Source organism: Cervus canadensis, chromosome 33 (assembly GCF_019320065.1).
Source record: "Cervus canadensis isolate Bull #8, Minnesota chromosome 33, ASM1932006v1, whole genome shotgun sequence".
NCBI lineage: Eukaryota > Metazoa > Chordata > Mammalia > Artiodactyla > Cervidae > Cervus > Cervus canadensis.
In genome coordinates this window covers 29971513-29986463 of record NC_057418.1, presented here as the reverse complement: position 1 = coordinate 29986463, position 14951 = coordinate 29971513, and the positions used below count along the sequence as shown (strand labels likewise).

The window sequence follows — 14951 nt, the reverse complement described above, 5'->3', positions numbered from 1 at the left end:
AGAAAACACGAGGCCCACATGAGTTCTCTGGTGAATTCTACCAAACACCATTTAACAAATTATACCCGTTCTCTACAGTTTCTTTCACATGATAAAAATAAAAGGAGTACTTCCTAACCTACTCTATAAGACCAACATTAAATACCAAAATTAGACATTGCAAGAAAATTACAGACCCATATCTCTCATGAACCTAGTTGCAAAAATCTGCAGCAAAATGCTAGCATATTGAATTCAACAATGTATAATAGAAATTTTATACCATGACTTAGTAGATTTATCCCAGGAATGCCAGGTTGGTTTAACATTTCAAATTCAATTAATGTAATCCATCACAGAAACAGGCTTAAAAAGAAATATTACATGATCATATCAATAGATGCAGGAATAGCATTTGACAAAATTGAACACCCATTCATGATTTGGAAAAAGAAAAATCCCTCAATAAGTAGAAATGAGGGTAATTCCTCAATTTTATAAGGAATAGCTACCAAAAAAAAAAAAAAAAACCTTAGGGCTAACACCATGGTGACAATCTAGAAGCTTTCCCACTAGGATCAGTTATAAAGCAAGGATGTCCTCTCTGACCATTCCTTTTCACTATACTGAGTCCCAGGTAATGCAGTAAAACAAGGAAATAACAAGTATATAGACTGACAATGAAGAAATAAAACGATTTGTTTGCAGATGACATGATTGTCAAGGTAGAAAATCCCAAAGAATCACCAAAACGATTCCTGAAACTTAAAGTGGCAAAATGGAAGATTAATATATAAAAATTTATTACTTCCCTATATACCAGCAATTGACAAATGGAATTTAAAATTAAAATCACGTTAGAATCTCCCCAAAATGAAATACTTAGTTATAAATCTTAACAAAATGTGTATAAGATTTATATGAGGAAAACTACAAAACTGATGAACGAAATCAAACTACTAAGTGGAGAAACATTTCATGTTGATGAATAGGGCGACTCAAGATTGTCAAAATGTCAGTTCTTCCCAACTTGATCTATAGATTCAATGCAATCCCAATCAAAATATAAGCTAATTAGTTTACAGATATCAACAAACTGATGATGTGGAGAGGCAAAAGACCCAGAAGAGCCAACACAATATTGAAGGGTAAAAACAAAGTTGGCATTATGTGAGGATTGGACTATAAAGAAGACTGAGCACCAAAGAATTGATGCTTTTGAACAGTGGTGCTGGAGAAGACTCTTGAGAGTCCCTTGAACTGCAAGGAGATCAAACCAGTCCATCCTAAAGGAGATCAGTCCTGAATATTCATTGGAAGGATTGATGCTGAAGCTGAAACTCCAATACTTTGGCCACCTGATGTGAAGAGCCGACTCATTGGGAAAGACCCTGATGCTGGGAGAGATTGAAGGCAGGAGGAGAAGGGGACGACAGAAGATGAGATGGTTGGATGGCATCACCTACTTGATGGACAGGAATTTGAGCAAGCTCCGGGAGTTGGTGATGGACAGGGAAGCCTGGCGTGCTACAGTCCATGGGGTCGCAAAGAGTCGGATATGACTGAGCAACTGAACAGCAACAACAAGAAGCCAACCATACTGAGAACAGCAGAGATAAAGGCTATATAAAGGCAGCCCTATAAAGGCATCCAGGAAAACCCCACAGCTAACATCATAACATAAGGTGAACGACTGAATGCTTTTCCCCCTAAGATCAGAAACAAAACAAAAATACCTATTGTCGCCACTTCTGTTCAACATTGTACTGGAAGTTCTGGCAATGGCAGTTTGGCACAGAAAATAAATGTATCTAACATCCGGATTGGAAAGGAAAGGTAAAACTCTAAACTGCAGAAGACAATGCCTTGTATATTCATTCATGCACGCTGTCGTGTCTGAATCTTTGAAACCCCACAGACTAGCCTGCCAGGCTCCTCTGTCCATGGGATTTCCCAGGCATGACTACCAGAGTGGATTGCCATTTCTTCCTCCAGGGGATCTTCCCAACCCAAGAATTGAACTGTGTGTGTCTCCTGGGTGTCTTGGCAGGTAGATTTTTTTTTTTTGATTGGAGGCTAATTACTTTACAATATTGTAGTGGTTTTTGCCATACATTGCCATGAATCAGCCATGGGTTTACATGTGTTCCCATCCTGAACCCCCTCCCATATCCCTCCCCATCCCTGCAGGTAGATTCTCTAACATGGTGCCACCTGGGAAGCCTTGTGTATAGAAACTTTAAAAATTGACAAAAAGAATACTAGAATTAACAAGAGTTTAACAAGTTTTCAGTCTATAAAATCAATAGTATGCAAAACTCAATTATATTTCTACAATTAACAGTGAACAGTCTGAAAGGAAATTAATTTTATTTATATTAGCACCAAAAGGGATAAAATACTTAAGTACTAACTTAATCAAAGAGGTGCAAAACTTACATAATGGAAACAACAAAAATGATGTAAGAAATTAAAGACTTAAATACTAAAAAAAAAAAAGACTTAAATACTGACTTGGCCAAAAAGTTCATTCAGGTTTTTCCCAAACAACAATAAAACAACAACCCAATTTTAAAATCAGCAGAGGATTTGAATAGACATTTTTTTAAACAAATGGCCAATGAGCACGTGAAATGTATTCCACATCATTAGTCAACAAGGAAATACAAATCAAAGTCACATTATTACACTACTTCATACCCACTAAGATGGTTAAAATCAAAGTGAGACAGTAGCAAAAGATGATGAGGATAAAGAGAAGTCGGAAAGAGAAATCTCACCCACTACTGATGGTATTGTAAGATGGTACAGCCACTTTGGAAAACAGTTTGGCAGTTTCTTAAAATGTTAAACGTACAATTACATAAGTCGCTTCAGTTATGTCCAACTCTGTGAGATCCTATGGACTAGCCCACCAGGCTCCTCTGTCCATGGGATTGTCCCGGCAAGAATACAATTACATGTTTATCCCGCAGTTCCACTCCTAGGTATTCCGTTTCTCCACCCAGGAAAAATTAAGAGCACATCCATACAGAACTGTGTGCGTGAATGTTCATAGCAACATTATTCATAAAAGCCAAAAAATAGGAAGAATCTAAATACCCATCAAAGAATAAATAAAAACTAGTCTATTCTAACAATGCAATATTATTTGGCAATAAAAAGAATGAAGTGCTACTAATGTGCTATGGCATGGATGAACCTTGAAAATAAATTATACTATGGAAAGAACCCAGTCATAAATCACATTATATCAGTTTATTTATATGAAATGTCCAGTTGCCAGAGGCTGAAGAGGGTGTAACCGAAATGCCTGCTAATGGGTATTAAGTAATGAAAATGTTCTAAAATTTAAGTAGTGGTCACTGTTGCACTGATTTGTACACTTTTAAGGATGGAAAGGCTTAGATACAAGGATTAAGGTATAGCTATGTGTGTGTGTATATGTGTATTATATGTATGTATAAAATCATATCAGAGGCATTTTTTAAAACCTTAGACACCTTACTAGTATAATCCTCTGTCCTTCACACTTCTGTCTCTCTTTTTTTAATGGAATGTGGCTATCTAGGTGGTGGGCATGACTTTAAAAAAATAATAATAGTTTTATGTATTTATTTTTGGCCATGCTGGGTCTTCATGGCTACAGCGGCTTTTCTCCAGTTGCGGTGAGTGGGACCTACTCTCTAGTTGAGGTGCTCAGGCTTCTCATTGCCGTGGCTTTTCTTGGGGAACACAGGCTCTAGGGCACGTGGGCTTCAGTAGTTTCAGCCCCCAGGCTCCAGAGCACAGGCTTATTAGTTGTGGCTGCTGCTGCTAACAAACTTAAAAGGCACTCCTCAGCATATGGGATCTTCCCAGATCAGGGATTGAACCCGTGTCTCCTGCATTGGCAGTCAAATTCCTTACAACCCTGAGCCACCAGAGAAGTCCCCTTCACACCTGCTTCTTGAAACATGGACTGCATTGTCCTTCCATTCTTAAACCTCCTACTGTTTTCAGACCCTTGCTTGGTCATCTGGATTTTGTCTTCATCACTCCCCTGAAACTGGTCATTCGCAAGTCTCCAGTGACTTCTCAAGTTTCGGATCCAGACTTGCTTATCTCACTGACTTTCTCAGTACTTAACATTCCTCACCCCTCCTGGGTGAAGCCGAAGCTGTTTCTCCGAAGCTGTCTGTGTCTTGGGTCTGTCCATGTGCTCTTCCTTCCTTTCTCTGTTGGTAGTCACAGTTCTCCCAGAGTCTCTTCTTTGTCATCTTTCTCATCTCTCACGTAGTGCTCAGAAACCAACCCCCAACCCTAGGTAATCTCATCACTGCCCACTACTCAACGCCCCCACACTCTGGTGAGACTCAGCCCTGGGCTCTAAATCTGTTATCTCTAACCATCTCTGGACTGCTCTGTCCAGAACTATGAAGAGCCTCAGATTTTATCTACTTCCATGTTATCAAGTTAGCCTTCAGAGATTCATGAGTGCTGGTAAATTTTGACGTAAGACTCCTGAGTCAGAGACATGGGGTTATGTGTTACTCACAGCGGTAGCAGTACCCGGAATATCAGCATTTTTGTGCTGGTTCTGGAGCCCTCGTTGCCTCAAGGCAAAGTGAAGAAGGCCAGACGGAACTTGCCCATGTGGTGAGTGGCCTTAGGGGAGAGGACCCCCTAAGCTCAGAGAGCACCAGTCTTTCATAGTGGGCAGCAAGCGTGCCTGCTCTTGGCTCCAGAGGGAGACACGGTCTTTTTCTTCAGAGATTATTCAGGTTTTCTTCGAAGATTGTTTGCTATACAAACATCCCTGAAAAGAAAGTATGAGACAAAGGGCAGTCCATGCCTTGCTGTCAAGATGGGCAGAAACCCTTGGAGAGTTGTTTCAAGTTTCATTTTGCTACCAAACTGGCGTCTCAAATTCGAGACATCGTTAAACAAATCCATCATCATTTTCTGAACTGTTTCCTTTCTGTCTTTCTCCTTATTGAATTAATGGTGCTACTCACCATTGATTTCCTGATTTCTGTGCGTCAGTATGGGCTTAAAGCTGAAAAAATACTTATAAAAGAAATGCAAAAATCTCTATGGCTTAAGCACAACACAACTTTATGTTACTCTCATGTAAAACCCAGTTCAGATGTTCCTGGGATGGTGACTCTTCTGAGGAGCTCCCTGCCAAAAAAAATAAATATCCAGGCTGTTCCTGTCTTGTGGCCCCCGAGATCCTGTGGCTTCAGGGTCTCCTTGGCTTAATCGTACGTGAAGTCATTCAGTTCAGCAAGGTTCCCTCTCCTGTCATTTTCTTCTCGACCATTGCAACCGCCTGCCTCCAGTCTTACCGTCCTCTCACTTTACTCTGGCAGTCCCTCAGAACGTTAGATCTGATTGTATCACTTTCCTCCTGAAAATCCTTCATTGTCTTACCACTGTGTACAAAGTATAAAGTCCAGACTCCTTAACAGATGTGAAGGCTCTCTGCGGTCTGGCCCCTGACTGTCTGTCCAGGCATATTTCCTGTGACTCTCGTACACATACCCTTTGTTCTCACCAAACTGAATTACTAACGGTTTCCTTATTTTTATTTCCTCTGGTTGGCTTCTCTGCTTTTGCACCTGTTGTTCATCTTGCCTGTGAACCTCCTCCAACCACTGCAACACACATACACACACATACTATTTGCCTGTTTAGCAAACTTCTCATCCTTCAGTTCTCAGCTAAAGTGTTCCCACTTGGCCTTCCTTAGAATGCCAGTGTTTGGGTAGTGCATGTACCAGGCCTGAATAGTACTCATGGGAGGAAACCTTAGCAACAGGAGCAATGACGAGCCATTTCCCCATTCTCGGTCACAGTCGGGGGGTGGAGGGCAGGGGCGCTGACCCGGGCTGAGCAGAGCTAGAATTTGACTCCAGGAGAGAACCCTCAGCCCTGTGTCATGACGTGCCAGTGATCAGCTGCATAACAGGGTGAGTCCCAGGCCGTCCTCTAGCACGGTCAGGGTCTGGGAACCAGGTGTGGTAGTGGCAGCTGTGTAACTTGGGGGACCCATGATTTCCAGCTCTGATCTGCCACTCAGCATTCCGTCAGGCCTGACTACACAGCCTTAAGCACTCGGCGATGGTCCATTTCCTTACAGCAGATGGAAGACCCCAGTGGTCCTGTTCCATGGAAAGGCAGCTCCAGCTCTGAAAGGCCAGTGCTGCCGAGGAGGAGTCCTGGACAGGTTGACCCCTACTTCACAGCCCACCTTCCTTCATCCAAAGGCTATCCCATTCCTTGTTGCATCAGTAAGCAGTAAGTAAGCAGTGCGTGCGTGCTCAGTCATGTCTGACGCTTTGCAACTCTGTGGACTGTAGCCGGCCAGGCTCCTCTGTCCATGGGATTTTTCCAGGAAAGAATACTGGAGTGGGTTGTCATTTCCTGCTCCAGGGGATCCTCCCAACCCAGGGATCGGACCCACATCTCCTGCAGTGGCAGAAGATTCTTTACCGCTAAGCCACCTGGGAAGCCCTGTTCCATTAGTATCTCATACCTTTTCAACCGTGGGGGCTTCCCTCATAGCTCAGTTGGTACAGAATCCACCTGTGATGTAGGAGACCCTGGTTTGATTCCTGGGTTGGGAAGATCCGCTGGAGAAGGGATAGGCCACCCACTCCAGTATTCTTGGGCTTCCCTTGTGGCTCAGCTGGGAAAGAATCTGCCTACAATGTGGGAGACCTGGGTTTGATCCCTGAGTCAGGAAGATCCCCCTGGAGAAGGGAAAGGCTACCCACTCCAGTATTCTAGCCTGGAGAATTCCATGAACTGTATAGTCCATGAGGTCGCAAAGAGTCGGACACAACTGAGCGATCTTCACTTTCACTTTCACTTTTCACCCATGAGGACCAAGAGGCCAGTCCCTGATGGACTCTGAAGAGGCATTGCAGAACAGATCGTCAGATCCGATCCAGGGAAGAGAAGAGGTCAGAAGATCAGAGCCAGCATCATGGGTGTGGCACCTGTGTCCCACAGCTTTTATGGGGCTCAAGCTTGATTTAATGTTCTATTGTCACTATCTTGAAATTTTTAATAATTTTTGAACAAGGACCCCACATTTTCATTTTGCACAACCCCACAAATTGATGTAGCCAGGCCTATCATTGTAAACAACCATCCTTCTCATCCTTGTATATGAGAGACTGACTCTTCTAACTCACTGTCCGTGTTGATCCATATACAACACGATGTATTGGCGAGCCAGCAGAAAGTCAGGCATGGTGCTCTTATCTAGAACCCCCCTGGCCAAGGATGCAGGCCAGTCTGCTGAATCTCTGTGCCTTGGGAAATCTCACTGGCTCTTTGACCAAACACAGCTGACAGACCGGTATCATTGTCGGTTCAGTTACCCCCAGCCAAGAATGAAGCCCCTTGAGAAATTGTGGCTTCTCCGAGCTCCCACCAGCCTATTCCAGCATCCCAGGACAATAGCTCACTCACACTGGGGCTGAAGAATGACGGTCTGGACGATGCCACATGTGGTCCCAGGGATCAGTCGGTCAGTGGCCGCTTTCCCCAGCAGCGGTCCCAGCGATGCCGTGAGGACAGACTCCCCGAGGTCAGCAGCATTGCTCTCCAGCACCCCCGGTGGCACCGCCGTCTTCTGGCAGCTGGAGCCTGGCCTGCTCAGCCCCAGGAACTGAGGTCTGTTGCCAGGAATCGTCCTACCTCAGACCTCGCCCCAGTTACACAGCATCACCACTGCTCATCGGCCAGTTTCTACCACCAGACTGAGCTGCCCAAGGACTGAGATGTGCTCTGTGTTTGAATTTTCATTGTCCACCTTGTGGGCATCAACCAGTGTCCACCGCAGGAACAAAAACAAGCCAGCATTCGTCTGGCTAAACTTGAACAAAGCTATTACATCAAGCTCCGTTCTTTTTATTGTTTTCTGTGTTCTTCTGACCGCCCTGGTTTTCCAGGTTCACCTGGTTTACAGTTCACCTCCACTCAACCATCATGCTTGTAGTGTATAAACAGTGCTTGCCCGAATAACCCATGCCTTGTTCACTTTTCCATATAGCTAGTTATATTTCTGTATCAACCTAGTTTTCATGCCTCCCATGACTTTGGGTTTTTTCCCCTAAATTTCTAATATCTGATCCTTTTTTAAATAAGATAAATCATTAAGATGTACTATTTCCGTTGCTGTTACTAACATCACTTCAAAAACTAATTTCAGAAGTCGTTTTGGCGATTAAGTTAATTAAGCACCTCATTTTTGTTAGTTACCTTGTTGGATAAAACTAAGGAGTTCAGTGCTTTAAAGGTAAACTGAATCATCCACATGGTTGGGTGTCTGTGTTCTCTGTAATACAATCACCCCGCAGGATGGAGAACAGGGTCCGTTCTCAGGGGTTCAGCTGAGGAGGAGGCAGGAGATGCCTGGAGAGGGGAGGAGCCCCGTGCAGGGCTCAGAGGGACTGCCGCTGCCCTTAAAGGTTGCAGGGAGCCAAGTACCTCAGAGGGAAGCTCCTGTGGGGGCAGTGGGTGCGCTGTGCGGTGTCTAGGCAGTAAAGACACTCCCAGGGAAGCACGTAGGAGTTTGACGTGTGATCCTCAGAGTTGGAGTTAATTGCCTTTGAAGCATTTATGAACTGTGGTGCTTTTGAACTGTGGTGTTGGAGAAGACTCTTGAGAGTCCCTTGGACCGCAAGGAGATCCAACCAGTCCATCCTAAAGGAAATCAACCCTGAATATTCATTGGAAGGACTAATGTTGAAGCTGAAGCTCCAATACTCTGGCCACCTGATGGGAAGAACTGACTCACTGGAAAAGTCCCTGATGCTGGGAAAGACTGAAGTTGGGAGGAGAAGGGGATGACAGCGGATGAGATGGTTGGATGGCATCACCGACTCAATGGACATGAGTTTCAGCAAGCTCTGGAAGTTGGTGATGGACAGGGAAGCCTGGCATGCTACCCATCCATGGGGTCGCAAAGAGTGGGACACGTCTGAGCGACTGAACTGAACTGAGCTGAAGAGTTTATAGCAACCTTTAAAGAAGTGTCACCAAATAATAAAGAATGGATTTACACAGCCTGTCAGAAGTGACAGGTGCGTTCCGAGTCCCTTCAGGACATTTCAGGGCAGGACCTACCTGCCCCGTGTGCCCATCTGCCCTACCGACCAACAGGCCGGTGACTTGAGCATCCAGCGGGCGGAAGTGCCCTCGGACGCCGAGCCTCCAGCAAGCGGAAGTACCGGCCGGCGCCGAGCATCTGGCAAGCGGAAGTAATGGCTGGCGCCTCAAGTGGCACTTCCCCACCATCCCTCAGAGCCTTTCTGGTGGCTGAGGTCAGCGCACACACTTCTTCATCAGTGTGCAGGTCACAGAAACCGTAGCCACCTCCCTCTCGGGGTCTTTGAGGAACTCCCAAAAGCTCTCTTTGAAAGAAAGAAAGCCAAGGTCTTACACTCATGGTCCAGGGGGCCCCCCATCATGGCAGGCCACAGCTGCCTGCCTTGGCAGGGCCGCCCTCGCCCTGACCCAGCTCTGAAGGGTCAGAAACAGGCGTTCATGGCAAGTTGGGGAAATTGGGGAAAGAGAGGAAGAGCCTGTCACACCAGCCCCAGCCCTCTGCCACCCCACCACAGACCACCAAACCTGAAGCTGGCTTAGTCTCGGAAGGGAAAGAGCTTCCTCCCAGATGAGAGTTGGACATGACTTAGCGATTGAACAACAGCAAGACTTAATTATTAAATTTTCTTAAAGTTTATTTCTTAGATTTTTTGTTTTTATTTTTTTGCTGCACCAGGACTTAGTTGTGACATGTAGGATCTTAGTTCCCTGACCAGGGTTTGAACCCAGGCCCCCTGCATTGGGAGCTCAGAATCTTAACCGCTGGACCACCAAAGTGAAAGTCACTCAGTCACATCGGACTGTTTGCCACCCATGGCCTGTACAGTCCATGGAATTCTCCAGGCCAGAATACTAGAGTGGGTAACCTTTCCCTTCTCCAGGGGATCTTCTCCACCCAGGGATCAAACCCAGGTCTCCCACATTGCAGGTGAATTATTTACCAGCTGAGCCACAAGGGAAGCCCAAGAATACTGGAGTGGGTAGTCTATTCCTTTTCCAGGGAATCTTCCTGACCCAGGAATCGAACCAGAACTGAGCTATCAGGGAAGCCCTTGAGAAGTCCCAATTGTTAATTATTCTAGAGGTTTAAGTATATTGAGTGACCAGAAAAGGTCTAAAATCTGCCCAAGATTTCATCCAAGAAGCTTTTCACACAAGAGTCCACAGAGTGGGCTTAACCAGCCAGAGGGAGGAGAAACCTTGTGTTCTGCCTGCCCCGCCTCGAGACCAGCTTGCTCAATAATCCGCTTACACTGTGTAGGAGTAGAAGGTATTCATTACCTGCTATGAAGGTCAGCTTCTCAGACACTGCCACCCTGTATAGATTCTTTTGTTCTATTTCACAATCATTTATCTTTCTCTAAACGTAACACAAAGGGAATGCAAACACACACATTTATAGAGGATTGCGTTTCTAAGCAGACATAAACCAGGTTGCCATCTTGCCTTAGTAAACTGGGTACTTTACCAAGGGTTTGCCCTGCTGGCAGGGTTTCAGCAGGTGCCTGAATTGTAAGGGAAGCCACTGTAATCAGTAGAAGGTATCAGGTGGTGACGTCACACCTTTTATTCTGATTCCTTTAGGAAGAGTTCTTTTAGAAGTTTTTTGTAATGACAGAATCCATACTATGTTGCACAATGCTGAACTGAATCAACTTTCTTGAGAGAGCTCTTGATATTTATCTTCAAAGAGATATATCCAGTTACCTGTGTTTTTTTTTTAAGTCTATCAGAAAATTGAGATGGAATTTAAAAATTTTTTTTTAAATATACTTGATTTACTATGTTGTGCTAGTTTCAGGTGTACAACAAAGTGATTGTTATGTATACATGTATTCTTTTATTACGTTCTCTTCCATTATAGGTAACTGCAAGGTATTGAGTATAGTTCCCTGTTCTATACAGTAGGTCCTTGTTGGTTGTCTGTTTTATATATAGTAGTGTGTATATTTTAATCCCAAACTCCTAATTTACCTCTCCCCCATCTCCTTTGGCAACCATAAGTTTGTTCTGTCTATGAGTCTTTTTCTGTTTCATAGATAAGTTCATTTGTGTCATATTTTAGATATCTATATGAGTGATATCAGGTGATACTTGTCTTTCTCTCTGACTTACTGCACTTATATGATAATTTCTAGGTCTGTCCATGGAGCCACAAATGGCATTATTTCATTGTTTTTGTGGCTGAGTAATATTCCATTATACATATGTACCACTTCTTCTCTATCCACTCATCTGTCGATGGACATCTAGGTTGTTCCATGTCTCGGCTATCATAATTAGTGCTGCTGCAAAAATAGAGGTGCATATATCTTTTCAAATTATAGTTTTGTCCGAATATATGCCCAGGAATGGGATTGCTAGATCATATGACAATTCTATTTTTAGTTTTTTGAAACAACTTCATACTGTTATCTACCAATTGACATTCCCACCAATAGGATAGGAGGGTTCCCTTTTTTCCACGATCTCCCCAGCATTTGTTGTTTGTAGACTTTTTAGTGATGGCCGTTCTGAGTGGTGTGAGGGGGTACCTCATTGTAGTTTTGGTTTGCATTTCTCTAGTAATTAGCAGTATTGAGCAAAGTCAGAGAAGTGATGTGACAATAGAAGTAGTGATGAGTGGCCACAAGCCAAGGAATGTGGACAGCCTCTAAAAGCTGGAAAAAAAACCAAAACAAAACAAAACAAAACAAATTTGCTTCTGTGGAGCCTCCAGTAGGAACCAGCCCTGCTGCTGCCTCAGAACTGAGATAATAATAAATGTGTGCTGTTCTGGACTTGCTAAGTGGTCATCTGTTAACAGCAGCAATAGGAAGCAAATACACTCAATAAATGTCATTAGTGGAAGAGAAGTCAGATGAGTAAATTTTCAAAATTCCTCACACTGCAGAGATTGCTTGTGTAAACTGTCTAAAAGCCAAGACAAACCTGTGCTCCGGAGTGCAGTGATAATTGACATGCCTGCTGTCGTGTTGTTATTGATGGCATAATGCTGGCCACCATCAAGTCCTCTCCAGGAGAATTTTGTACACATAAGACACTTGTTTTATTTTTCACATTTTGTCAAATTCATAGGATGCTGGTATAACTACATAAATTATAAGATAATTTCAGTATACCTAGAGATTACAGTGTTACAGATGCTTCAGCATTATTTTCTTTTTCCATGTTCAGTCACTGTGGAAGAACTTGACCCATTATAATGTAGAAAATGCTGGATGCCAGCAAGCACTAGGTCAGTGGTTGCTCCCTGGGCCATCCCAAGGTGTCCAGACAGCCTTGCAGGCAGTGAGTAGGTGCTCAGTGGGTATCTGTTGAATAAACAAGCAGTGCGAGGCCCCGTCAGGAACACTGGCTCTTGCCTGCTTGGTGGCCATTGAAGGGGAAAGCCCTTCAGGTCTCTCATTTCACCCTCTTCATCTGTCCACCAAGGGCCTCGGCTGGACGGTCTATCAGAGCCTCTTCTGAATTGCTGATGACTGTGAATTGCCAGCATCACGCTCACTTACTTAGATCACATCTCGTTTACTCCTCATAGGCAGTGGTGGATGGAAAACAATTGTCTCAAAAATCCTCCACCACTTTCATTCATGATCCTCCCACCAGCGCCCACTTTTAAAGTCAGTACAAATGTCGTCTCCCTGGAGCCTCCTGAACATCCTCCAGGGAGCCTTTTTTTGCAGGGCTTGGACGAGCCTGTGCAACAGGGCTCCAGGCACAGCATCAGATGTGATCAGTTGACTCCTGGCTGCCGCAGTCACAGACATGTGTAACAGACATTTAAGGGGACACCAAGTGCTCCGAGAAAAAGATAGCCGAGAGCACGTGAGGCTTCATCAGCATGGAGACTAAGAGCTGGTGGATAAGACTCAGAGCCACGCTGAGCTCCCCGCACTGAGCATGACGCTGCAGCCGCAGCCAGCCCCAGACCCAGTGAGCCCGGTCATTGTTCCCTTGATCCAGGGGGAAGTAAGACCACTGACGCTGAGGAATTTGTCCCAAAGTCACATCAGTACTCAGAGGCAGGGCCAGGACTCACACCCAGCCGGCTGGCTCCAGAGGCCCCTCCCCGACACCGCCTCCACTAGGCTGGGCAGTTCCAGCCCCACAGTTAACCTGTAAGTGAATCAGCACATAGGAGGCTACCTCTAGAAACTCAGTTAACGTGCTGACTTTCCAGAGAGACCTGACGTTGCTTTAAAAAAAAAAAGTATATTAGCAGCTGCATTTTCAGATTAACCCAGTGCTACTTTTCTGGCCATATAGAAGCTCAAAAAGTTTGCATCACTTTAAAAAACTGACTGTCTTCACGTTGTACACAGGATTTACCTAATGACAGAGCTAATTCCACATAAAGGAAGACCATGGAGTAACGGTTTACATGACACTGAAATAGCCTGGTCTTCCCAGAAGTCAGGAGGGAACAGTTTGGTTAATATGTGCGGCCGCTGCTTTTTTTCTTTTTTTGGAGTGTCCAATAAGTTGCTATGCATGGGGGATTTTTTCCCTAGAGATATTTGTAAACAAACAAATTCATCCCCAATTCTAATGAAAAGTTATTGTTTAATTTTTTTTTAAGGTTCAGGTTCCCCTTCTTCAGTTACTACGGGCAACAAAATATCCCTGAAATGAAATGACTCATCTTCTAGTCAATTTTTTAAAAATCTTACTTCTTCTATTTAGGAAAATTTTTTAAAGTTTAATGGCAAACAAAAGCTGTCTAAGGCACCTTAAGAACAGACTATACAGAGGACTCATAAATACACAAGTTTGTTCTTTTCTAATACTTTTTATTTCTTGTGAGGTATGCATGCTAAAATGATTCCTAACAAAGTTGAAGTAAGTGAAATATGTTTAGGTGGTATAACTACATAAATTATAAGATAATTTCAGTATACCTAGAGATTACAGTGTTACAGATGCTTCAGCATTATTTATGTATAAAGTGTTGGTCATTCCTTTAAAAACATTCATGTAAATTCCTAAAGCATCATGCATTGCTTTCTATCGGGGGCCGTGTCAGCTAACAGTCTCCACTGGACTCCGTCAGTAGGGTCATGCTTCCTGCTCCCAAAAAATGGACCCCCCTGGAAAATCATATTGTTGGATGAGGGTTCTAGGTTTTTTCAATGAGAGAACTGTCTTATATCAAATGTGATTTTTATGTATTTGTATGTAATATGTATATGTAATTTCACAGATCTTTGTCCAAGATCACTCATCATCCTTTGCATCAAGAAGATTTTGGCCACAACATTTTGAATCATCTGTTTTCATTTTTTGGATGGAGGAAGAAGGGATAAATGAAAATATGAACATTTCTATTTTGTTGTTGGCTCATCTCTTCAATATAAATTATTCATAAAACCCTTTTCTTGACACTGTTGTTTTCTCTACTGAGTCAGAAAAAAACAGAAACCACTATCTACTCCTTTCCCCTGTAAACAAAAAGCCAACACAAAAAGATAGCATTCAATAAGAAAAGACGTAAGTATGGCCTGTCAGACAGATGACAGCTTGTTTGTAGAATGATCAGAGAGGATTCAGCTGCACATTTGAAGGAAGAATTGAGAGTGCACGGCTGTACCACGGGGAGAAAACAGAGTTAATCTCTCTACTGTGTCATTTATTTATTCAACAAATATTTATCCAGTCCCTACTGTATATCAGGCTCTTTCTTTGTGACGAGGAACACGATGGTGAGCAATCAGAGAAAGTGGCTACCCCGACTCTCCCATCTCCTGGAAACAAATAAAATTCTGTACCCCCCCCCCGGCCCCCCCACCTCTATTAGCAACGCCACCAGCCCCACCAGGATCATTCCGAGATACATCTCAAAGCACGTTTTCAAACAGCACTTTCTT

General features: G+C 43.7%; 1 protein-coding gene across 1 annotated transcript in view; it reads left to right on the top strand.

Annotated features, from left to right (window-relative positions):
• RSPH3 (radial spoke head 3) overlaps positions 1 to 14454 on the top strand; it is a 38380-nt gene extending 23926 nt beyond the window's left edge. The window contains exon 9 of the transcript XR_006267255.1: positions 14288 to 14454. The gene's annotated coding sequence lies outside the window, so the exon portion shown is untranslated. The remainder of the gene's footprint in view (positions 1 to 14287) is intronic.
• The last annotated feature ends 497 nt before the right edge of the window (positions 14455 to 14951 follow it).